At 36.8% G+C, this 26,093-nt stretch overlaps 1 pseudogene; it reads left to right on the top strand.

Annotated features, from left to right (window-relative positions):
• Positions 1-25,099, top strand: part of LOC149263729 (UDP-glucuronic acid decarboxylase 2-like) — a 191,638-nt pseudogene extending 166,539 nt beyond the window's left edge.
• Positions 25,100-26,093: the final 994 nt, after the last annotated feature.

Here is a 26,093-nt window from a genome sequence, read left to right as displayed (position 1 = left end):
AAAAGAATATGATTATAGATACTTTGACAGTCCAACTTGATAAAAGAGAAAAACACAATGAAAAACTAGAATGTGAAATTGTGGGTCTAAGAAAGGATATTGAGAAAACAAAATCTCTCAATCTTAGATTTACTAAAGGATAAAAAACCTTAAATGAAATCATAAAAGTGAAATGTTCTCCTCTGATAAAGACAGGTCTTGGATATACTGAAGAAGCATTTCAAACACAGAAGCCGTCAACCTCCACTAAAAGCTATCTTGATGCAGCAAAGAGCAGTGAACAGTTTGACAAGAAAAGGCATAAAGCATATCACCAGGTAAATCAGGTACAATCTACTTCAAGAATGAATATCAATAGCAACTACAATCACCAGGTCAATAGATTCGATAATCACGGGAACTTCTTTAATGGCTAATGTTTTTCATGTCATAACTTTGGACACAAACATGCTCAATGTGTTGGTTACAAAACCATCATGACTAGAGAAGCATGAAATCAAAGGAATGTGACAGGGATCATGAAAAGGACCTACAATAACTTTTCTCTTCTTGAAAATGAAATAGAATGCTCTATCTGTAACAACTTCGGTCATGAAGAATCTGAATGTAGGAGTAAATTTTGGCAAACATCTCAGAAGGAGAAAACTTCATTAAGTCCAAAAATATGGAGAAAGAAAGAACCGAAAACAGAAAGATGTGGTATAGCATTATATGCAGAAGGACAAGAAAATCAGTGGTACATCGACAGTGGATGCTCAAAACACATGACAGGTGACAAAGAAAAACTTCATTCATATAATGCCTTAGAAAAGGAAAAGAAGGTCTCATTTGGAAATGACACTCTTGTTGTCATAAAAGGTAAAGGCTCTGTTCTCTTAAAAGAAAAATTTAATGCTAGGAATGTTATGTATATTGACGGTCTAAAGCATAACCTGTTGAGTGTCAGTCAAATGTGTGATCAAGGAAATGAAGTAGTATTTCGATCAAATGGATGTGTTGTTCATGAGCTTGATACAGGAGAAACAGTGATCAAAGGTATAAGAACTCCAAACAACTTATACATACTCAAGGGAGGACAACAACAATGCTATCTAAGAAAAAATGATGAACACTGGCTATGGCACAGAAGATTGGGGCATCTAAGCTTCCCTCAAATAAGAAAAGCATGCAGATTCCAGGTTATTCGTGATCTTCCTGATATCAACATTCCAAAAAATACAATATGCAAATCATGTCAATTTGGTAAGAAAACCAAAGCACATTTCCCTGAAAAGGAAGGATCAACTAGTAAGCCTCTTGAACTTGTTCATATTGATTTATGTGGACCATCAAGGAAAAAGTCACCTCGTGGAGAAGAATACTTTATATTGTTCATTGATGATTTTTCCAAAATGTGTTGGATAGGACTTCTGAAGCATAAAGATGAAGTATTTGAAAAGTTCAAAGCCCTCAAAGCTTTGGTTGAAAATGAATCAGATCGAAAAATCAAATTCCTCAGATCTAATAGCGGAGGGGAATTTACCTCAGATTAATTCTTTGACTTTTGTGAAGAACATGGAATAAAAAGGGAATTCTCCACTACAAGGACTCCTCAGCAAAATGGAGTGGTAGAAAGGATGAACAAAACTGTTCAAAAAATGGCTCGTGCTATGTTAGATGAGTCTGGAACTCCTACAACCTTCTGGGGTGAAGCTGCATTCACTTTCATCACTATTCTCAACAAAGAAAATGTTCGAGTAAACAGCACTCAAACTCCACATGAACTTCGGTATGGTAAGGCTCCTACTGTAAAATACTTCAAAGTTTTTGGTAGCAAATGTTACATCAAAAGGACTGATGAAAAACTTGGTAAGTTTGAGCCCAGAGCAGATGAAGGTGTTCTCCTTGGTTACTCTTCCCGAAGTAACGCATATAAATGTTATAATAAAAGATGGGAAAATCATTGAAAGTATTGATGTTGTGGTTGATGAAGCATGCAAAAATCCAAAAAAGAAAAAACTGGAGATTATGAAGAAGATGAGGATTATCCTCCCACATCAAATCAGAATAATTCTGAAGAAGAAACCAATGAAGCACCAGAAGAAGAGATAACTATAGAAGAAAAGACTTCGTCTAGGTATGTTCAGAAAGATCATCCAGAAACTCAAATCTTGGGAGAAAAAGGGGTAGGTGTGCAAACTATAAAAACCATTGTTGAAGCTTCAAGCTACCTAGCACTACTATCTTCCACTGAACCTAAAAATGTAAATGAAGCATGCAAAGATGAATGTTGGGTCAAGGAAATGAATGAAGAACTTGAGCAAATTGAAAAGAATAATACTTGGGAATTAGTTCCTAGACCTCATGATAAGAATATCATAGGAACTAAATGGATATTCAAAAACAAGGTGAACGAAAATGGAGAAGTTATTAGAAACAAAGCCATAATTGTTTGTAAAGGATATGTTCAACAAGAAGGTATAGACTTTGAAGAAACTTTTGCACCTGTTGCTAGACTTTAAGCTATCAGAATGTTCCTTGCTCTTTCTATTTTTCACAAATTTAAAGTATACCAAATGGATGTAAAATCTGCCTTTCTTGATGGAGACTTAGAATAAGAAGTCTATATTGAGAAACCAGATGGATTCATTCTTGGAAATGATGCAAATCTTGTATGCAGACTCAGAAAGGCTCTCTATGGTCTAAAACAAGCTCCAAGGGCCTGATATTACTGCCTTGACAAATATCTCCATCAACAAGGTTTTTCAAAGGGATCAGCTGATAGCAATTTATATACAAAGATTGCCAATAATAAATTGCTAATACTTGTTGTGTATGTTGATGATATAATTTTTGGTAGCAATGAAGAAGCCATGAGTTGAAATTTTGCTTCAACAATGTAGCAAGAATTTGAAATGTCCCTACTTGGTGAGCTTACATATTTTCTTTTTCTACAAGTTCAACAAAGCAAAGATGGTATTTTTCTATCACAAACCAAATATCTCAAATAGATCCTGAAAAAGTATTGCATGGAAGATTCTAAACCAGTATGTACTCCAATGGTAACAAGATGCAATCTCAGCTCAAATGATGAATCGACAGCGGTGCATCAACCAACTTATAGATCCATGATTGGCATCTTGCTTTATCTAACAGGTACCCGACCAGATATCATGCATACAGTGGGAATAGTTGAAAGATTCCAAGCAAATCCAAAGGAACCACATCTCCAGGTAGTCAAAAGGATATTCAAATATCTTCAAGGAACACAGAATCTTGGTTTATGGTATCCTAGAGATACAGATCTTACACTTCATGCATATACAAATAAAGATTTGGTAGGAAGCGTTGATGACAGAAAAAGCACTAGTGGTGGTTCATTCTATATGGGTTCTATATTAGTGTCTTGGTTTAGCAAGAAACAAAGCTCAATTGCATTATCTACAGCTGAAGTAGAATATGTGGTTGCTGCATCTTGCTGCACACAACTCCTTTGGATGATGCAAACATTGCAAGACATACAGATCACATGTACTGCACCCATTCCCATTCTATGTGATAATACAAGTGCCATCAGTATTTCAAAGAATCAAGTCATGCATTCCAAGACCAAGCACATACCCATCAAAGATCATTTTCTACATGAACAAGTGCTTGTACAAAAGCTCAAATTGGAGTATGTTCCCTCTAAAGAACAAGTTGCTAATATATTCACCAAACCACTGCCCAGAGAGACATTTGAATATCTCAAAAAGAAGCTGGGAGTAGTTGATGCATCATCCTGCTGTTAAAACTTATCTATTTCAGAGAAAAGTGGTTGTACGCAAGTTTCATGAAGCATAGTCACGTACATATGTGGGTTTCTATGGAGACAGTCATGTATCTGTTGGTTTGAAGAAATGGGCCAGACTCGGGTTGAAGGGAGTCTGATATGGGTATGACAGTGATCATCTGGCATAGGTTAAGGGGGAGCATATACTTATAATAATGAATTGTTGGCATTATCTTAGAAGATTTTGGTACAAATTCACAGTTGTTTTTTATTCATGTGGAACAGGTTCAGGGGAAGAACATGGTTGTTGGTCTTGATGCTCATTAACAGATGTTTCTGATAGTTGTTGATGACTATCATGGTCTTGTTCCAGATCTTTGGTCTCTATTATATATGCCATGTATATCTTTTATTGTAAAGGTCATGAAATGACCTATTTTGTTACCCCACTATGCATAGGATGGATGATGTAATGTTCTTGTTTTGACATGTATAAACAATTGGTATATCCCCACTTGATTGGGTGGATGAGTCAAACCTAGTATATCCCCACTTGGTTGGGATATGGATGTATGTATGAGTAATTGGTGATAGGAAAGTCATTCATGATGTACGTATAGAGTCATGTTCTTCTTTTAGAACATCTTTTTGCAGACCTTGCTTATATTCAGGGGGAGCATGGAGCTCATTCAGCACACTCCAGCATATCATAGAATTCAGCATGTACTCAGGGGGAGCATGACCCTTTTCCCTTGATGACAAAGGGGGAGAGTGACTTGGGGTTGCCATCAAGTCCAAAAGGGGAGGTTGTTGGCTTTATGACTTAGATTTTACACAGGTGTTGTCCTTGATGGCAACTCACTCAAATGTCAGAGTATAGTTCAGCAGGATAACAGCTCAAAGTTATATATCAGACTTCACAGAATGACGAAAGAGAAGTATACGCAGGTTCACCTTGACAAAGTAGCGTATACACGTGGGTTAACAGATCAAAAAGTGTGTATAATGTACACACATAGTTTCACAGAAGGAAAGGCATGTACATGTTGGAAATCCAAGTTTTGGTCCATGGTATTTGGCCCATGGTATTTTGATCCATGGTATTGGTCCAAAGTATCTGGTCTGAAGTATTGATCCCAGGTATTTGGTCCAAGGTATTGGTCCTAAGTGGTTTTGGACCATGGTATTGAGAAAGGCCTAACACTATATAAGGAGAAGAAGATCATTAGGCCAAGGTACTCAAGTATTGAATATCTGATGATAAGCAAGATCTAGTGCACAGGTTATTGGGTTATGGTGCATAGCTGGATCTGAACCAAGGATGAACCTTAATGCTTGATGAAGGATAAGATCTAGTGAGGGGTCAAGACCTTAAGGCTTGAAGTGAAGTACCATTATGTGGTTTGATCATTTATCTAATAACTGGCGCATGTTGTAGTATGTAAATATGATGATCTAGGTATAACTGAAGTCTGGAATTGTTCTAATATATAAATCATCATTTACAGATCTGTACGCAAGTTCACTTTAGAAAAGGCGTGTATACACGCTGGTTCTGCATATCAAAAAAGTGTATACATCTTAAGTTTGATTTGCAGATCTGTACACAGGTTCGTCTTGAGAAAGGTGTGTATGCATGCAGGTTTGACACAGGGAAGTAGCATATAACTTGTAAAATATGTTTTAGTTGCTTCTATTTGCTGTTGTAGTGTTCTAGATTTTGGCTTGGGTTCAGGTTACTGTGTTCTGGATACATTACTCTGAAAGATCTGATTGAAGGGTTGTCAAAGTGGTTGATTGGTTCAGTTGTGAAAAGGAGATTGGTTGATGCAAATATATTTTGATTGAATGATGTTATTGCTGGATCTAGTCTGAAAATTTATGAAACGTGGTCCCTGGAAGAAAAGAGAAGGTTGTAGCCTTCTGTAGGTAGGCACCTACGTACTAGTAAACATATCAGCTAGTACATGAGCTAGGGGGTTTGTAGCTCCCTTCCAGGAGAAGCTGGAGAACGAGAGAAGGTTGTAGCTTCTATAGGTAGAAGCCTGCGTACTGGTATAAGTCTGCACCAGTACAAAAATTCTAAAAATAAGTTTCTTATTATTAAAAAGATAGAGATGATTGTAGTAGGTGGTTTTCACCCACATTGGGTTTCCACCTTATATCTTGTGTTCATATGTGTGATTGTTTTTTCTATTTTTACTACACCTATTTATTGTTTATATGGCTCTGATGCACTGATTAAAGATCAACATTTGATGAATTAACTGAATCATAAGTTTGCAGGATATACGTTAGTTTACTTAAACACAGTTGCGTATACACACGAGTTCCATTAACTAAAGTAGCATATATAAATCTGATTTTGGAAATGAAAAATAATTGACTTTCTAATACTAATTCACCCCCCCTGTCAGTATTATTTCCAACAAAAGAAAGTGTGGAAATGAATTTATGGAAAAAGGTACTTCCGCAAGCAGTAAGAGTAAGTCCATCACTCTAGAAGTAGCAGATAACCCATCTACCCAAGACACTTCAACAATCTCTTCCACACTGGATTACAACATAGTTGAAGAGATGAAGAAAGCTCACATGAATATTTCACTTTTTTAATTGACAAATATCATGAGCCAGCGGGACATGCTCCTACGTGCACTCAGACAACTCACCTCAAGTAACAATGCTTCTTCACAAAAAGGATCTAAATCTATTAAGTCCTCTGGTTCCCTACACTTTGTACTTAATTCTTTAACATTCCATGTAAACACACTCTGCCCTATGTTTCTATTAACATTTGAAATTTTCAATCATAATGTACACAATTTCTTAGTTTATTTTGGTGCATCGGTAGACATAATGCCTCTATCTGTCACAAAGAAAATAAACAAAAAGTGGGATAAAAATGATGCACAGATCATTCATCTCGACAAGACTCTTGTCCATGTGATCAATGAACTCAAAAATGTGCTTATTCGTTTATCATTCAATCACCGAGTTCACCAATGTATAAATATAGTAATTGCAGAAATTATGAAATAATATGGTGTATCATTAAGCATAGACTATTCCAACAAGCTACAGGGGTATTTTGCGATGGACTGGTCACATTTGTGGCTTTCATACAAGGGAAGAAGCAAACAGATTTGGGGCTCAACTCATAGTAGTACATGAACCACATGGTAACTCCCTTAGAAGGTGAAAATGAGCCAATGGATTTCGTTGATCTCATCATTGGAAATTTCTTCTTAGAAGTTGATCTGGGGTGTTGTCTCACTCAGTCATCCCTAGTTCTTCCAGACACACGATTAGATATCCTTCCAAGTCCAACTGGTGAAAATCACATCTGTATAGTTAGTAGTAGTAATAATATTACTACTAGTGTAGTCCATAGTCCTTGTACATATGATTTTTGGACATTGTATTTTGATGGTTCAAAACACAGGAGGTCTCTGGAGCTGGTTGTGTTTTAGTAGACATGCAAAAGAGAAAACATATGATTTCTAGCCTTTGAGTTCACGAACAACACCACAAAATATGAAGCACTCATATTTGTTTTGCCAAGAGTCATTGACCTCAACATTGCAATTATCAAAGCAGTAGGTGACTCATAAATTTTCATATGACAGGTACATGATACTATACATTTTGTCTCACCTCATTTGAAAAGTTATCAATAAGAGGTATGGCATTTGATTTCACATTTCCAAGATTTTAATACTATTTATTTTCCTAGAATACGCAATGCAGCTACAGATGCATTGGGAAATGTTTCTTCTAGGTTAACACATCTTAGGGATTATTTTTCTATAGAAACTATTTATAAACCATCCGTCCCTGAAAATATTACTAATTTATGCATTTTCAATGATGATCAACAGATACTGCACTTTATGGTGAATGTTGATGTATTCAACGATTCAGTTATCGAAAAAGATAAGCATGAGAAATCATTGCAGGACGTAGCCTACACAAGTAAAGATAACCTCATGTTTAAAGGCGTGGTATCACTAGAAAAGTTGTATGACTTATAGAATCACTTTCGAGGGCCAGTCAATGCAAAAACCCATAGGTCAATGTTGTCATGCGAGAACATAAATCTAGGAACAAAAAAGGATCGGAAGTATGTCAATCTTGTTACTTGTTTCACACCATGGGAGAGTGAGGCTTTCTTATGTTATTCAAGTAGTATCAATATGTATTTGCGTGGACATATGATGATCTCAAAACCTATGACGCACAAATAATCTAGGATGTGATCCCAATCAACGATGGGGAAAATCTATTTCGAAAAAAACTATAGAAGGTACATCTAGCGCTTGAACCCCTAATTTAAAAAGAGTTATGGAAATTGTTGGATGCTCAGATCATATACAAAGTGTGACATTCTACATACGTATCAAACTTATTATTGGTGAGAAAAAATTCTTGGGAAATTCGCTTGTGTGTTGATTTTTGTAACTTGAACCACATCTGAGACAGCGACAATTACGTCGTTCCATCTATGGAATAGGTATTGCAAAAAATATTAGGGTCATATATTTTTTATTTGTTGGATGGGTATTCTAGTTATAACCAGGTTCCAGTCTTAGAGCCTAATAAGCTAAAGACAACTTTCTACACGAAGTGGGGTATGTACACATTTAAAAGAATGCCATTTGGGTTGATCAACGCTGATCCAACATTTCAACATGCAATGGACATCACATTCCATGGACTGATCAGACAAAGTGTAGTGGTCTATCTTGATGATGTCACAGTATTTTTCAAGAAGAGATCCTACCACATATGCCACTTAAAGAAAATTTTCCAGTGATGTCACAAATACAGGATATCCCTTAATCGAAAAAAGAGTATTTTCACAATGTTTGAGGGTAATCTCTTGGGCCATATCATTGCCAAAAGTGGGGTTAAACTAGATCCAGAGAGGGTAAAAGAAATTACATAAATTCCCTTCCATGTGAGCAAGAAAGTTATGCACTCCTTCTTGGGGAAAATAAACTTCCTCCGCAAATTCATCTCCAATTTACACTTAGATTGTGAAGCCTATATAGGAGATGATCAATAAGGATGCAACATATAGATGGGATAAAAGGAAAAATGATGCATTCTCCCATATTAAGTGAGCCATTACAGAAGCACCCACTTTTTACAACCCAAATTTCAGAAAATATTCCGTGCTCTACACTTTCGCTTCTAACACTTATCTCACCATTGTTCTTACGCAAAAGGATGATCAAAACAATGATTGACCAGTGTATTTTATGAGTGATAGCCTCTAGGGACCTAAAATCAACTATCCCACCATTGATAAGAAGGAACAGTCAGTGTATAAGGTGGTGAAACAAGAGTTGGGTGAAAGAAGAGTGAACTAGATGACAAGTTTATAGGAGTACGATCTAGAGTTCAAACTAGCTCACACAATAAAATGCCATGGTCTTTGTTGGCTAGAAGCAGAAGTATTGGATGCAAAATAAGAAGATCCTTTCAGATGGGAACAAGAGATAGAAATGTACAATGTCAACTAAGCTTCCCCCATTATCATTGTAAACTCTTGGTACTCAGATGTGCGGCAATACCTTTAGCACGACACCGTGCACTCCCATTTATCCGCAGTAGAAGATGGAACTTAGACTTAAAGAATTATCTTATTAGTTCATGCATGGGGTGATTTTTAGAAAGGATCATAATGGAGTATTACTGAGGTGCCTAGAAGTGCATGACTCAGAGAAAATATTATGTGATCTCCACAATGGACCAGCCAGGGGGCACTTTGCTGGTAACACAACTACGCATAAGGTTATGTGGGTCGGTTTCTACTGGCCTACATTATTCAAAGATGATCCTACTTATGCTTGAAAGTGTCTGGTCTATCAAACGTGTATTGATGGAAATAACAAGACATCTACCCTATTTCAACCTATCACAGTGGAAGAAACTTTTCAACAGGTGGGCTTGGATGTCATAAGAGAAAAAATTTCCACATTCATTAAAGAAGCACCGCTATATTCTCACTACTATAGACTACTTCACATGGTGGACCGAAGAAGTTCCTCTCAAATAGGTGAATGATCAAGAAGTCATCAACTTCCTTAAGTGGAATATCATTTTTAGGTTCGTCATTCTGACTTCACTTGTTTTCGATAATGAAACATATTTTTCATCGTTAAAATTATATGATTTGGCATTAGAAAATTGAATTGTTTTGAAACATTCAACTAACTACTATCTGCAGGGGAATGGTCTTGTAGATCCCACAAATATGAATCTTATCAGTATAATAAAAAATACCATCTTCTCAAAACCAGGGAATTAGCACTCTACTTTGGTAAATGTCTTATGGGCTAATGGAGTCATGCAAAAGCCCTCTCTGAATACGTCCCCTTACTTCCTAGTGTATGGAAAATAATTCATCCTTCCTCTTAACATCTACTTTCCTTCTCTCCAACTTTCGTAAGAATCCTAGGGAAAATCATGTCTCTTATTTCAATGTAGGATGGACACTCTTCCCAAGCTATAGGAAGAAAGGATGAAATAAAAAGAAATTTTTTCCCTTCACCAAAGTCGTATCAAGAGGTGGTTTGACAAGAAGTCTGCAGGGAAGAATAACTTTAGCGTGGAAAATTTTAGGGGCTAACATTCGCAAGTGGGCTAATTTTCCATTTTTTTTCAAAAAAAAAGATTCCTTGATTTCCATTTTTTCTAAAAATAATTTGCCCAAATTGTATAGTATAAAATTGTTTTACCTTAAAACTCGCCAAACTTTTATATAGATACTATATAAAATTATTGTTAACTTGAAGACTTTTACAAAAACATTGCAAAATATTTTACAACTTGCATATTATGTACTAGTGAGATTCACCAAGGTTTCTAAACTTTAAAATAAATTTCCATCCTTAAAATTTTCCCTGAACTTTAGTGTGGGTGACTTAGTCTTGACGTGTGAAAAATCCCATGAGGACAAAAGAAAACATACCAAGTTTTAATATGGATCGGATCGTTCACTATTCACAAAAATCTTTTCCAACACACATATCGTCTATAATCACTAGACAGGAAGATTGAGTCCCTCCGTGTCAATGGCCAAGATTTGATGCATTATTTTTAATAATGATCTGGGGTTGTTCCCTACACTATGTACATAGTATTTTATTCATTGTTTGATTTTGTTTTCTTTTTTTGTCATGTAAATAAATGTTGAATGTCAATGTGTTTTCCAACTTCTTTTTGTGTGCCTGAGTTAAAAGAGAGTCTTATGACACTTCAACATTTGGCTAACCTTTGGTCCTTGTGTTGGTTATATATTTTGGTCAATGATGTTCCGATGGAAAATGTGATCTGTCCATGAGGAGAGTTTTGGTTAAACCATGGACCTGTATCTATTTAGGAAACCTTATTCCCGGACTCACATTTTATGTTTCAGTGTTTTCATGCCTATCCAATTAGTAGAAGGGGTGAAGGAGAAAATTCTAAACGAGCAAACCTAAATGATAGGTATCTATATGCTTCTCTGAAGGAAGAACCTCTCCTTCTCTCAATAATTCAAGATCCCTCTTCTGCCCATAAAATGAATAAGTGCCAATGCACGGTCCTATAAAATAAATAAATAAATGCGAAAGAAGAGAAAGGCTTCCTACGTAGAGAGATGAATAAAGAAACTCTATAGAGGTATTTTCCAGGCTCGATGACAGTGGAGAAATGTTTGTGTTCCTGTAGTGACTCCTTCGGGGTATTTTCCAGGCCTCCTAGCAACAGGGCAGCAACAAAGATGAAAAAACATACTCTGAAAATCTAAAGCTTGCAAACTACACTACCCTTCCCAACTTGAAACATTGTGATATTGTTGAATCTTATGTTGTGTTCAACCGATAAAGGTACATACGTGACCATATTTATTAACATGGTAAGTGGGGAGACCAAAGTGATCTACATAATGAATGAATACTCCCTAAAAAACCAAGACCCTGCACATAAGAACTAACAAAGGAAGAGAAGTTGGAATTCTACCAGTGTGTCACCAAGTGTTGTTGCTACAACGCACTCCAAAATTTTAGCTGACACTCAATCTCAGATCCTTATTTGGTCTTGTGCATTGTTGTCACAAACATTGAAATGCATCCCATCCTTTTTCTTGAGGTGTTTTGGTACTTTTTGCAAGTTAGCAATTTCTTTTTCTTTTTATAGGTTAGTTGTGGCATAATGTGTTGAAGCCTGTTTTCGTGGTTTCAAGGGGCTATTTTTGTGTAAATGAGTTAATGAAACCATGTAAAAAACCTTTGCACTCATTTCCAAAGTTTCAAGAACTGTCGCACAAGTGTCAACGCAATCGTCTCAATTTATTGTAAAGAGGTCATACTAAAGGAAATGCATTGTTCATGTGTTCTAGTTGATCTATGTTGTTGTCTCAAGTGTTCTAAGTGTGTGATCACAGTCGAAGTCTTATCACTGTTCACATTAGCCTCACTGATCTCGCACTTAGCCATTTTCTGAAAATCTCGCAACTTAGCCTCTTCTGGCCTCCCTGAACCACTGTGTAGTCTCGAACCTCTAGTTGTAACCTTGCCTCTTGGCATTATGAAATGCGCATTTCCTACCTTCTAGGACTACTACACTACGTAGTTCCAATGCTCAAGCTGTGAACTTGGATCCCAAAATTGCGCAATCCATCTTCCCAGCTAGGCCTTAACTACACATTATGTAATATCTAGCCTCAGGTTGATCCCTTGAGCCCCTAAGATTTGTAATTTTGCAGTGTATTAGCCTCCTTTGTCTCTGAAACTGTGCAGTATGCTCATTAAGTGCCCAGCCACTAGCCTGTCATAGTGACCCCAAAAATTGCACAATTTTCTTCATCATCCCAACCTAGACTGCGCATTATGTAGTCTCAAGGCTTAACGTTCACCCCTAACTGATTGAAGTGCACAACTACGTAGTCACTGAGCCCTCCTCCTAGCTTGTCACCCAGTTCCAGCTCTACCAATGGATGAATGTGTACTAAATTAGACTATGGGTTTTCAGACTGGTGTCATCTTGTCATGAGTGAATTGTAGATATAGGTACCTTATCATACCATGGCAATATGAGGAAGAAGGAGAATAAGATGTTAAACATGTTGAAATACATATTTGTAGATGAGTATGCAAACTAATTGATCAAGAGAAAGCAAAGGGACACCAGTTTACGATCACAACTCAAGACTTGAGATCATTGAAGATTCCTTATCACCAAGCCATGCAAACGTGGAAAGAAAGAAATCTCAAGAAGACACTTAGTACAGAACAACAATAGTGGTTTGACATTGCCACATCATCAAATAGTCCATGTTAGTAGTGTCATGTCATGAGTTGTCACGTGCCACACCATTATGGTGGATTATGTAATTCATGTTTCAAAATGTATTATAAATTGGAAGTCCAAAGGACATGTATGGGATATGAAGACTCATGTAAATTTGAAAGGTCAGAATTCAAACATTCATGAGGGTAGACGAAGAGTCAGAAGGAAGGTGGATCATCGCCTCCTCATTTTTATATGTACACCCTTGTTTTAAAAGCAAGGTACTTTTCACCTTGGCTCATCCCACAAGGCATTAAAGAGATAACATAATTCTTTTGAGGAGGAAGGAGTGGCTCCAATGCTCCACTATTGGAGCTAGTGGTGTTCATTGTATACATGTGTCTTGGAACTTTTACTTAATATAATAAGACTTATGGGAAACACATTCTTCATGCATGGATTATGGATATTTGTAAGACTATTTTGTGAATGCTTGTAATTTCATGTTCACTTTCATCCGTTCTGAAGTAGTTGAACTATTTTGGCTATTTTGGTAGTTATCATATTGAGAATGTGTTGTAATTTTTATTATTATTGTCGCATCCTCGTGGACTATTCTGTTAGATATTAGACAGATCTTCCTTGTTACATTGGTTGCAATGATCGTCGCATATTTGTGGACTATTCCACTTGATGTTGTATGAATCCTTCTTGTTTACGTGTGTCTCTACTAAGGTGGTACTATTAGGTTGTGTTATATTCTTTCCATGACTAGCCTACATAGTTAACTGGGGGGTTAGAGGGGGGGTAGAGCCCCCCTTTATTGCGCCGATTACGTAGCAGGGGGTCATAGGAGAGGCAGCAACCCCCTATCTAGGGGTTTTGATGGGGGCGAGGAGCCCCCCTCTATGGCGTTCGAGGCAGCACCCTAGGGAAATCTTTTTTGGACCCTATATTAGGTTCGGCAGACCTACCTATGGTTTTGTGCATGGTTTTCGCACATGGTTTTGGATGCTATGGTTTTCAGTCAATGGTATTGGATGCTTTGGCATGTATAAATATATATTGTAACAATGAAAGGAACATAATGAAAAATCAAGCTAGTAGTCCTAGTTTTGGGATCGAGGGTAAAATCTTTATGTATATGTGTTTTATGTGTTATGCTCTTGCATTGTTTATTTTCTATTCTTAGAATTCATATGCAGGTAATTTCTGTACTGGGTTAAAACCCACAAGTACTACTACCTCTCTATTAGAGGCTCACTTTTTTTCCCCTCTGGAATGAAATAAATTTGACACACATACAACTAAACACTCACCACGAACACCCCCTTTCATTTCGAAGGAACATTTGCACTCCTCTCTCTTACTGATAGTTAGATCCAAGGAATATATTTAAGATAATCGACAACCAAGCCATATTCTAGATGGGGATCCTATCCCAAATGGTGTGACGTATAATTGGGACCACATATCGAGGAGAACCCTTGAATGTTGGTAGGTCTAGCACAAGAAAAAGTTTAAGAGTCCCCCTAAATTATATGTATAATAAATGGGTGAATCCCCATGATACATAGGAAAAATGGAAGGCGATTTTATCAATAATATAACATGTATATATAATATTTTTGGTGAATATCTCACTATATTATATTATCTCGTAAAATCATGGCGAATCTTTCACTAAATTATAAAATATTTTAAGATCTTGGTGAATATTTCACTAAATAATAAATACTTTGTAAAGGGCTAACAAAGTTGATAATGAGTATCTCTTGTAATGGCTTCAAGCCTTGTTAAGTAATCCATGAAGAACCAAATTAGGTATATTCCTTATATGGAGTATAAATATATTTGTCATGGAAAGGCAATTAGGTTTAGCGCAGGTGATAGGGAGAAATCCTACATGTGACGATGTGTTGAACTCATAATGAGTATTTCTTATGATGGTTATGAGCCTTGTTGTCTAAGCAATCCCTCGACGACTAAAATATGTATATTCCTCATATGGAATATAAGATATTTCTCATCTATTAAAAAAAAGGTGGATATGAAATTAATGATATAATTACAAAGTCATGTGATGGTGTACTTGGTATTGACTAGTCACAATGGTTGAGAGGTTAGTCATGTACTTTAGTTAGGATGTGTCAATTCGTTCATTGTTTTAATTGTTATATTATAATTATTTTATTTATTACAAGTTGGCACCAACACTCATAATTTTGGTAAGGCAGTATGTGGTATATTTCCAAGTTAGAGCATTTGTCATGGTGATGACTTAGGCTCAAATCTTTGTGGGTAGGCTCTAGTAAAAATAACTACAACAAAGAAAACTGTAATTACCTTAGGTATCATGCAACATCTAAAATGTGGATTTAAAAGATGTGATTTTATGGACCTTATAACAACCTTCCTTAATGATCTAAATACTAAAATAGTCTAATTAAGAAAATAAATTGTTTTCATAGCTAGGAATGTGATTCACAAATACAAAAGAATTTCATTAATATAATGCTAGATGAGGGAGAAAACTCAACAAACAAAGAAGCACCATGTATGAATGATGGTGATAATTTAGAAACAAAAGGATATTTAAAGAAAACCTTGGCGACCAGCTTCTAAATCCTAATCTATTTCATGTATTGTTTATCTTTCTTGTATTAAGTGTCCCAAAAATTTAAAATTAGTTAACAATCACAAATTAAGCTACACATGGGATAAGACAACAAGAACCACGTGGTGGCAATGTCACTACTCTTGTTTTATTTTTTGCACATTTCCACCACATGGGTTTTGTTTTCTTAGCACGAGTGACATAGGTTTATGTGTGACATAAGCAATGATACTTAATAGAAAAATTTAACTTTCTTGCTACTGCTATATTTCTGATTGGAATTTCAATTGTAAGAAAAAGTTTAATTAGAAGGTAAAACATTAAAAAAATATTTTTTTTTTAATCGCCAATCACTTAAAGGGTGTGGAGCATTATCATTCAAAAGATACAAATTCAATCCCAAAGCCCTTGTGCAAACGAAAGTGTCTAGCCTTCCAAACTTGGGCAAAAAAACCATACATATACATAATATCTTTAATAATTACTTCCACATAAAGACAAAATGACAATATTTTGAAAAGAAAAAAAGACAAAATGATAAGATTTCATTCATTTTTCCTAGTAACTATGTCATATTAAAGATTTGACTATAATGTCATTTTCAATGAAAATATCTGGCACACTATGCAATAAGACGACATCATTTTAGATGTGCTCCAGAAGAAACACCTTTTTTTATGTAATATTTATTTAAACATTCAAAGGTTACCATTAAAAAAAAACACTACACTTAAATAATCAGACTTATTTTTTAAAGCAATTTTTATTTAAACAATTCAAAAGTTGCCATTAAAAACAAGACACACTTGTCTTTCAAATTAATATCTATTTAAACAATTCAAGGTTTACAATTAAAAAATGTATCATTTCTCATGATAATTTTGCATTTTCTATCATGAGAAGAAACTATGGATAGCAACCATAATGCAATAATTCCTCCCAAGACAAAAGAAAAATCAAGCTCTAAGAATGGTTGCCCTCCCTCTGCTTTTGCATTCCATTCCATAAGGTGTTGTTTACTAATACATTCACTGCTTTCATCAAATTTGACAAATACAGAACCACTGATGTCTATACCTTGATTTACCAAATCAACAAGAGAGTGAATAAGATCAACAAAGAATCTTGATGCATTAAGAACTTCTAGTGTTTTCTGTGTATGTTCCTTTGCAGCACAAATGAGTAGGGAAGTTCTTCCCACTTTGACTTCCAAACTAGAATAATGTATAATACGATCACCCAATATAGTAATGCATTGTGGCGTTTTGATAACCATATCCCCAAGAATTACAGGCTGATATTGGCACAGACTAGAGATAACTTGAATTGCTTTCTCTTGATTTGGTGGAATATCAGTGGCCAAAAAAATAATCAATGGCTCCAAGTTGCAAGGTGCTTCAACAAGGGTTGTCCATAGAGGATAATTTAAAGCGCCACCTTTGTTTTCTTTGACAACAAGGAAACTGCTTCAAGGAAAGTGCTTCAAGGGCCTCTTCTATCACTTTGCCTTCCAAATTGGTTGCATAAACAAGAGATGTCAAATTAAGCACAGTTCCACAATGGTCAATACCCTCAATGAATACATGATCAACTGGACCATGGCATACCAATCAAGCAAGTGAAACTACTACATGTTTCTTTCCCCTGATGGTCCCTTCCCTCAAGACTCTGGACAATGGTGGAATAATATCATTTGCAAGATCTTCCTCATTAATTCGTCTATCTAAAAGAATATTAGCCAGGGAAGTTATTCCCATCTCTGCAGCATATATGTTTGAATATTTTGCAAGGGTTATTAAAGGCATGATTTCATCATTAGCAATGAAGGCCATGTGCTTGTTAGTCTCAATTGATAAGAAAAGGGTTGCAAGTGCTCAGGCTAACTGCATGGCAACACACTCAGTTCCACTACTTAGTAAACTTCATAAAGGACCAATGATCTCCAGTCTACCTAAAATTTCAAGAAGGTCTCTATGAGCATCAAATACATCTATAAGAACAGATGCAACATTCTTTTGAATGTCCTCATTTGAAGAGCCAGGCATTTCCAAAACCATTTGGAAGACTTTGTTTGCAGTAGTTCTCTCATGCAGAATGTCTCCATGAGATGCAAGTGAAAGAAAACAACCACACACCTCAAGTACATGCACTTTGGATTCTATATGATCTCCCAAAAGTAGAACCCCCAAATGATATAAAATACTAGGATCTACATCCTGAATAAGGTGACCAAGGGCCTCTGTGGCAATTTTTTGAGCTTTGATATCTACAGTATGTTTTCTATATGGATTTTGGCCAGTATGTTTTTTTTGTGAAACTTATATTCTAGGCAAGCAACAGATGGAAAAATATGGAAAAGAAGAAGATGCATGAAGAGCAAGCATGCAATTGCAATCATTGCAAAGTAACCTTTGTCATCCCATAAGAACTCTATCATTAGCCTTTGCAAACTACTTTTATGAAATCTATTAATGACTTTTGAATAGATGAGAACCACGTAAGTAGCAGGTGAAAAGTACTTATACATTTAGTGTGAATTTTCTATAAAATCATGTCTATACTTTTTGGAAAACATGTCAAACAATCCTGAAATATTTGAGGAATTTAGGGAAATTGTTAAGAGGTAAATTGGGAAGAATGTTAATGTTCTCAAGATAGGAAGTTCTTAAGAACTTAAAGCCATTTACTTATACAATTATTGTAAATCTTATGGTATTGCAAGCAGTGTACTTCTTTGATTTTTCCTAGTAACAATGTCATATTAAAGATTTGACTATAATGTCATTTTCAATGAAAATGTCTAGCACACTACACAATTGTTGGCCCTCGATTTTGATCAAATTTTGCTTATTAAAATAAGCCTAATTTCCATCATTCTCAACCATATACCATCCATATACACCTTATTTTGGCCAATTTATGCATATTCAGGTATTTAAATTAAGTTTTACCATTTTTAGATGTTTTTATAAAATTTGGATTTTAAGTGCATTTTTAGACAGGATCAGAAATTCCCGTAATGGCTTCATTGATGTCATACTTGTAGAACACCTAGGAACGAGATGAGAACATTTCTAGAAACCTTGTGAACTAAGATTGAATGAATTCCTATTGGTTTGGTCAAATCGAGCTTAAACAGACCCAATCAAAGCTAGTCAAACAGGACCAGTCATTCAAGAAATCCCTAGGAAATAGGCCAATTTTAGGATTTCATGGGATTTTCTAGATTTTCAGTGATTGGATGGATGAGTTAAACCTAGATATATAAGATAAGGATATAGATAGCTTTTAGAGACATTTTAGATCAGTTTGTTTCATATTTCTCTATTTAATCCAAAACATTAAAGGCTTATGTATGTAGAATTTATGTAATATGATTTTGAGACTCTTTGAAGGCTGAAGGTTAATTGAAGAACCTATTTCATTTCAATTTTTTGTTCATGCTTGGTTGATTTACTAAAGTTATTTTAGCTGAGATTTCTTCAAGTGTGCAAGGCAAGGGTGGAGGGCCACCACGCCAAGCTAAGTGCACTTCTTGGTTAAATTTTCATAGTTTTCATAAATTAGTTCTTGTTTCAAATTTATTTAGATGTGTGATGATTTCTCAATGAATATTGGTTTAGTTATAATATAAAAATGAAGGGACACACAGGAATTTAAGTTAAATTCCACCTCTATTTGATCTTGAACTAAAATTGAATTTCATTCTCCTTTTCTTTTTTGAAGTTAGTTTTGCATTTCTACTTTGGAGCAATGGTGAATATGATAGAGTAGAAGTAAAGAATGACAACATGGTACTCCTTAGTTAGGAGCCTCTTCTTTTACATCTTTTGCATCATAAACCATTTTTAATTAGTTCTTTTGGATTTCTCTTCATGGAAATAGTATTGTTGGGAAGGACAACCAGGTTCTCCTAAGTTAGGAGCCTCATCCCACATATTATTTAAGTGAAATAGAAATTACTTATTTAGAGTTTATATTTGTATTATGCGTTCATTTTAATATTTCGATTTCATATTCTAAAATTGATTACCATTGGAATCTATAGACTTTGGACATACTTCTAAGCTTGCAAGCCTGGATTGATAATTAAATACTTGTGGTAATGAATGCAAAAGAGCTCTCTCAAGAGGAGAAAATGCACACGGACCTGTGAACTAGGTTTATGGACTTTTAGAGCTGGTTCTCTATGGAGGGACACAAAGGAGGGAGCTCCAATCCCTCCTATAAGCAGGCAGTTGTAGGCAGAGGTAAAAAACCAATTGAGGAGGACAGAGGTCCTTCAGATGATGTAAGGCAAAGAAATAAGGAAGAGGAGCAGAATGGCTCCAAAACCAGGGAAAGCCACAACACTAAAGACAACGAGGAAGAATACAAGGAACAGAATATAAAAGGAAAAGCACAAAAGGGACCATGCAATCCCAAAACCTCAATCGCACCCAGAGTGGTGTTGAATGACCTTGTGCTACAGGTGCATAGGGACCACATGCAGACGTATGCAATCATTTGTAAATTCATGGGCTTATGGCCCACTGAAAAAGCTTTACAAACGTGGGTTAAATACAATTGGAAACCAAAAGGAAGCATAAAACTTCATCTGGGGTCAAAAGTATTCTTTATTGTAGTCTTTGCAAATATTGAAGACAAGGACAAAGTGTTTGAAGGAGGGCCCTACTTTTGTGTAGCTGCAGGCCTATATATGTGACCATGGGTAATGAATTTTGTCCCAGAACGGGAAACTTTCACCTTGGTTCCGGTTTGGGTAAGACTCTACTCTTTACCTTTGGATTATTGGCATCTGGAATCCTTAGCTGCCATAGGAAATAAGCTAGGGTGTTTTGTCAAATCCTCTTAGGCCACTAGAAAAGGAAAATACACATCCTTTGCAAGGATATGTGTGGAGATGGACCTCTCTAGAGCTCTACTGGATGAGGTAATATTGGAAGTGTTTGATGAAGAATGGGTGCAAACAGTGGATTATGAACACATCCCTTTCAGATGTCGTAAATGCCATGAGCATGGGCACCTATTCAGAGATTGCCCTCTCAGTAAAATAGAAAACAAAAGTAAAATTAACACCATGAAAGATACTGAAAGCTTTCATAAGGTGGTCCAGAAAGGAAAAGGGAGCAAACGGGGACCGAAACTACCTCATACAGACAAGCATCAGGCCAGTCAAAATAGGTTTCAAGCCCTAGAAGAGGAAGAAGTGACGATGCAAATAGATCAGGTCAAGGAAGGCAGTCTAGTGGAGGAAGAGAAAGAAGATAATGTTGAGCAAAAACAAAATAGAAATAAACAAAAAGAAGACATGATGAGTGACACAGATCTGGAAATGGACCAGGAAATGACCCAGAGTGATATGGAAATGGAGGATCACGAACTACAGGAAATTCTTGAGAAAGAGAATCTAGATCTAGAAGGTTTCTTGAAACAAGGAACCAAAGAGGGAGTGGATTCGCTACCTCAAGAGGAGTTCCACATAGTGCAGCAGTTGTTCATCTCGAAAACTCAAAACAAAGGATCAGAAAAGCAAGGGAAAAATGAAAAACAAGGTAATGAAGGAGTGAAAGCTATGAAAACCACACTAGGATTAGCACCAAGAATCCCAGGAAAGAAAAGGGGCCGGAAAAAGTAGAATGAATTGTTGATGGAATGTGGAAAACTAATGATAGATTCAGGTAAGATGAAAGACCTATCCAGTTACTCCTTTACAAATATTTAATAATGAAGTTCACTTCTTGGAATATAAGAGGTCTAGGTAGTAAAAGAAAACAAAGATTACTAAGTAACAGAATGAAACAAGCAGCCCCGGATGTGATCTTCATTCAGGAAACTAAATGTTCCATTCAAAAAGTAAAAGAGATTCATAGTAAATGGCTCAATAAATTTGAGTTTCTGGAAGTCAAAGCAGAGAATACAGCAGGAGGAATTCTCACGCTTTGGAACCCCCAAAAGATTGACATTATAGATGTTGAAGCATCTAGAGATTATCTTTCAGTGGTCATTCAACCAGTGGGAGATAAGGAATTGTACCTAGTCACGAATGTGTATGGCCCCCAAAGAATGGATGGTAAACTCATGTTTCTTGATTCCCTGCAGAAGCTTAGGGAACGTCATGCAAAAATCCCTTGGATCTTAGGGGGTGATTTCAATATGATTAAATCGTTGTCAGAGAAAAAAGGAGGAACCAGAATTCTAAACAAAGATTCTTGTGCTTTTTAAACCTTCATAGACGGTATGAAGCTCGTGGATATTGCTATGAACAATGGCACTTTTACTTGGAACAATAAAAGAGGAGGAGAGTCTCAAGTGGCCTCCAAATTGGATAGATTTATAATTTCAGAAGATATTATGATCAAGGACAAGGACATAGTTCCTAGCGTTCTTCCCTTTGGAGGCTCGGATCACTAGCTGATACAACTGGATATTCAGGGAATTGGCAAACCTAGGAATAGACCTTTTAGATTTGAGAATATCTAGCTCTCCCACCCATACTTCCACAATAACATAGCTATATGGTGGGTAGAAGATTTGGAAATTCAGGGCACAAGAATGTTCCTTCTTCAAAAAATACTCAATTATATCAAAATCCGGCTCAAGGAGTGGAATAAGAAGGAATATGCAATATTTTTGAAGCAAAAAAAACTGTGGAAGGAAAAATGCAGAAACTCAACCAAACCCTGATTATAGAGGGTTTTGATAAAGAGAAAAATGAACTGGCTACTAAATACCATCAAGATTGGGAGAACTTATGTAAACAAGAGGAGATTTTTTGGACGCAAAAATCCAAAGTGCAATGGCTAAAGGAAGGAGAAAATCACACTAGATTCTTCCACAGATCCACTATGACGAACAGAGCTCACAATAGGATTTCTTCAATCAAGGACAAGGGAGGTAACATGCTCAGCATGCATGAAGAAATCGAAGCAGTACTGGTTGAGCACTTTCGTGTTATAGCTCAGGAGTCCTCCTCTGACAGACAACAATTCATCAGGGCTATTTCTAGACATATATCTAAGCTGGTTTCCAAACAGGACAACTTCAACCTCAACAGACGAGTGTCAGAAGAGGAGGTTAATGAGGTCCTAAAAGATATGCAAAATGGTAAGGCACTAGGTCCAGATGGTTTTAATGTAGACTTCTTCAAAGCCTGCTAGAATATAGTAAAACAAGACATTTTGAACATAGTGGAAGACTCCAGAAGGGATAAAACCATCTTGAAAGCGCTTAATACCACCTTTATCTCCCTGACCCCTAAACAGGATTTGGCTCTAACCCCTGATGGGTTCAGACCCATTGCCTTGTGCAATGTAGTCTATAAGATTATTTTCGAAGTGGTGGCCAATAGACTCAAACCTCTTCTTCCTACCCTAGTTTCAGCTGAACAATCAGGATATGTGGAAGGCAGACAAATCCTTGACAACATCATTCAAGCTCATGAGGTGGTACACTCATTAAAAAACAATAAGAAAGCTAGAATGATAAGGCAACTGGAGATAGCCAAATCCTATGATAAGATGAATTGGACTTACATCAGAAAAGTTCTCACTGCTTTTGGGTTTGATCATAACTGGATCAGATGGGTTATGGCCCTAGTTACTTCTCCCAGTTTTTCAATCCTTGTTAATGGCTCACCCTCAGAGACTTTTACTCCTTCAAGAGGCTTAAGGCAGGGAGATCCACTCTCTCCCTTTCTCTTTATACTCATGATGGAAGGGTTGGGTCGAATGATTAGACATGCTAAAGTCATGGGTAAAGTCAATGGTCTCCAAATTTCTAAAGATGGTCAGGCTTTAACACATCAACAATCTGTTGATGATACCGTGCTACAGGGAATCCCCATGGTCAAAGAATCTCTAGCCTATAAGCAAATCCTGAGAGACTTTTCCATGGCTTCAGGTATGGAAGTAAATCTCTCAAAATATAATATTTTTTCTTTAACACTCATATTGTTATTCAGAGAAATATAGCTAGAATTTTGGGCTTTCAAAGGGAGCTCCTCCCCTCAAAATATTTGGGAGTTCCTCTTACTGCCAAACCATTGCACAAGAGCATATGGGAGCCAGTAATTAACAAATTGCAAGACAAAGTCAGGAAATGGATTATTAGATCTCTAAATTTGGCTGGTAGGTTAGTGCTAACCAAAGTTGTCCTTCAATCTATCCCAGTCTTTATGCTATCTGCTCTCCCAACTCCACAAGGTGTCTTGCAGAGGCTTCCTTTGGGGTAAGGGGGAGGATCGTAAGAAATGGGCCTTGGTAGCTTGGGAAAAAAATCTCAAAACATAAGAACTTTGGTCGGATGGGTTTAGATGATCTTGAGATTCTTAGCAAGCTTTTATGAGCTAAATTATGGTGGCAATGGGTTAAAGAGCCAGAGGCGCAGTGGGCAGCAATTTGGAAAGAAACATATGCTAGCACCTAGCATAACAATGATCTAATAAGAATATTAGGACATAGAAAGGGCTCGCAGATTTGGAATAAGGCCTGGGATAACCGGAGCTTGGTCCAAGGTAACAGCTTCTAGGAAATCAGAGAAGGAAATCTTAGCCTGTTCTGGGAAGATAGATGGCAACAAGAACCTATTTTATTAAACAAAGACTTAAGGGACCTCAAGGAAGAAACAAATAGAAAAAGACTTTCTAATGTGAAAGAATTTTGGGATCAAACCCATAGCAATGGTAAATGGAGAACCTAGAGGAATTTTGATTTTAGGGATAACAACACCTTGAAGGCTAAAGCAGAAACTCTAAAAGATATGTTAGAGCATAGAAATATTCTTAAATCTGAGGTCCATGATCAGCTAAGATGGGGCAAGAATAATAAGGGGGTTTTTAATCTGAAGGAAGCAAAGCTCATCCTCCTTGACCTTAACTCTCAAACTCCAGATAAAATTTGGCTTAACCTTTGGAGACATCAAGGCTAGATGAAAATTAAACTATTCATGTGGCTGGTCCAGCATAGGAAAATTCTGACCTGGGATAATATTAGGAAGAGGGGCATTTTGGGTCCCTCCAGATGTCAGCTCTGTGAAGCTCAAGAGGAAACTATGGAGCACCTTCTCAACAATTGTATGTTCTCCTCTATTCTTTTGCCTACATTTTCCATCAGATGGATAGGGACAAAAGGAATATCTGCAACACCCTAACCTACTGGAGAAGAAATTTTTCAAATAATGAAGTACTTGCCATTGCATGGACCATCTTTCCAAGCTTCATTGTCTAGAATGTATGGAAAGAAAGGAACAACTGAATCATCAAAGATGAAAAGAGGACTTCCCAATGCATTTTTGAGCTAATCTTAAAACAGCTCAAGGAAACGGTCGGTACCATAGTGCGAAATCTCCCTAAGAACCCTTCTTCGGCTGCTGAACTGAGAATTCTCTATGAGCTGGGCTTGCAGGGTATTTCCCCTCAGGGTCTGGATGGAAATGTTATAATTTTATCTCCCTGAAGTCTAAGAAAAATTTCTAGCATCCTCCTCCTAAGGGTTATCTGAAATTCAACATTGATGGGGCTTCAAAAGGAAACCCGGGCACTACTGGTTATGGAGGTGTCTAAAGGGATTAGCTACTAATAACATGGCAGAATTGATGGCTATGGAGCAGTGTTTGGATTTCCTGAATCAGGAAAACCAACAAAACGTGATAGTGGAGGCTGACTCTGAGCTTATTATCAATTCAGTCAAGAAAATCAGCGGAAGAAAAAAGCCAGAAAAATTCTTAAAGAACTGGAGAATGATTCAGGGCTTTCAATGGATTCAACATCACCTACAGAGCCTGTGTACAGTTAGCTTTAATCATGTTCGAAGATCGGTGAACAAATTGGCACATCTGTTGGCCAATCAAGGTGTGATCAGTACAAAGAATGGAGTAGCGTCAAATGGCATGAGTTGCCTCAAAGCAGGTTAAAAGTGACTTTACATGAATAGGTAGAAGATGATAGGTTGGTGTTTCGTGGCAAAGATATGGCCCTGGAATCAATTTGATTCGATCATTGCAAATGGTTGCCTGTTGATTAGCCTTGATTCCTATTCGAATAGCTTTTTGGCGAATGAATCCTCTTTCCTTAGCTCGAGAAGGAATGGCATCTTGACAGGCACTCTTGGCGGCCGCATTACCAGGATTCTTTCATCTAGAATTGGCAAACCGGCTTGGGAGTGGTTTTTGGGCAATTGCATGCCTTGCAGGCAGAAAGCGGTATTTTCGTTTTGGCAGCGATTCCATTCAAAGGGTTGCAAGTGGCGGTGGGGCCAGTTTGAATACTACCCCCATCACACGCTAATGTTTGGAAATTTAGGTGGGTGCGATATGATCCATGACTGTCAAATCATTTGAAACAGATTGACGGCTGAGACGGGTCGAGCAGGTTGGTGGCAGTGTTGGTTATGAGTCGTGCTTCTTTTCTACACAATATTGTCCGCTGTCGTTGGATAGGGCCTGATGGAT

Source organism: Pinus tabuliformis, chromosome 6 (genome assembly GCF_031772625.1).
Source record: "Pinus tabuliformis cultivar Carrire ecotype Pingquan chromosome 6, CPIR1, whole genome shotgun sequence".
Taxonomy (NCBI): domain Eukaryota; kingdom Viridiplantae; phylum Streptophyta; class Pinopsida; order Pinales; family Pinaceae; genus Pinus; species Pinus tabuliformis.
This window is presented reverse-complemented; position numbering and strand designations above follow the sequence as displayed.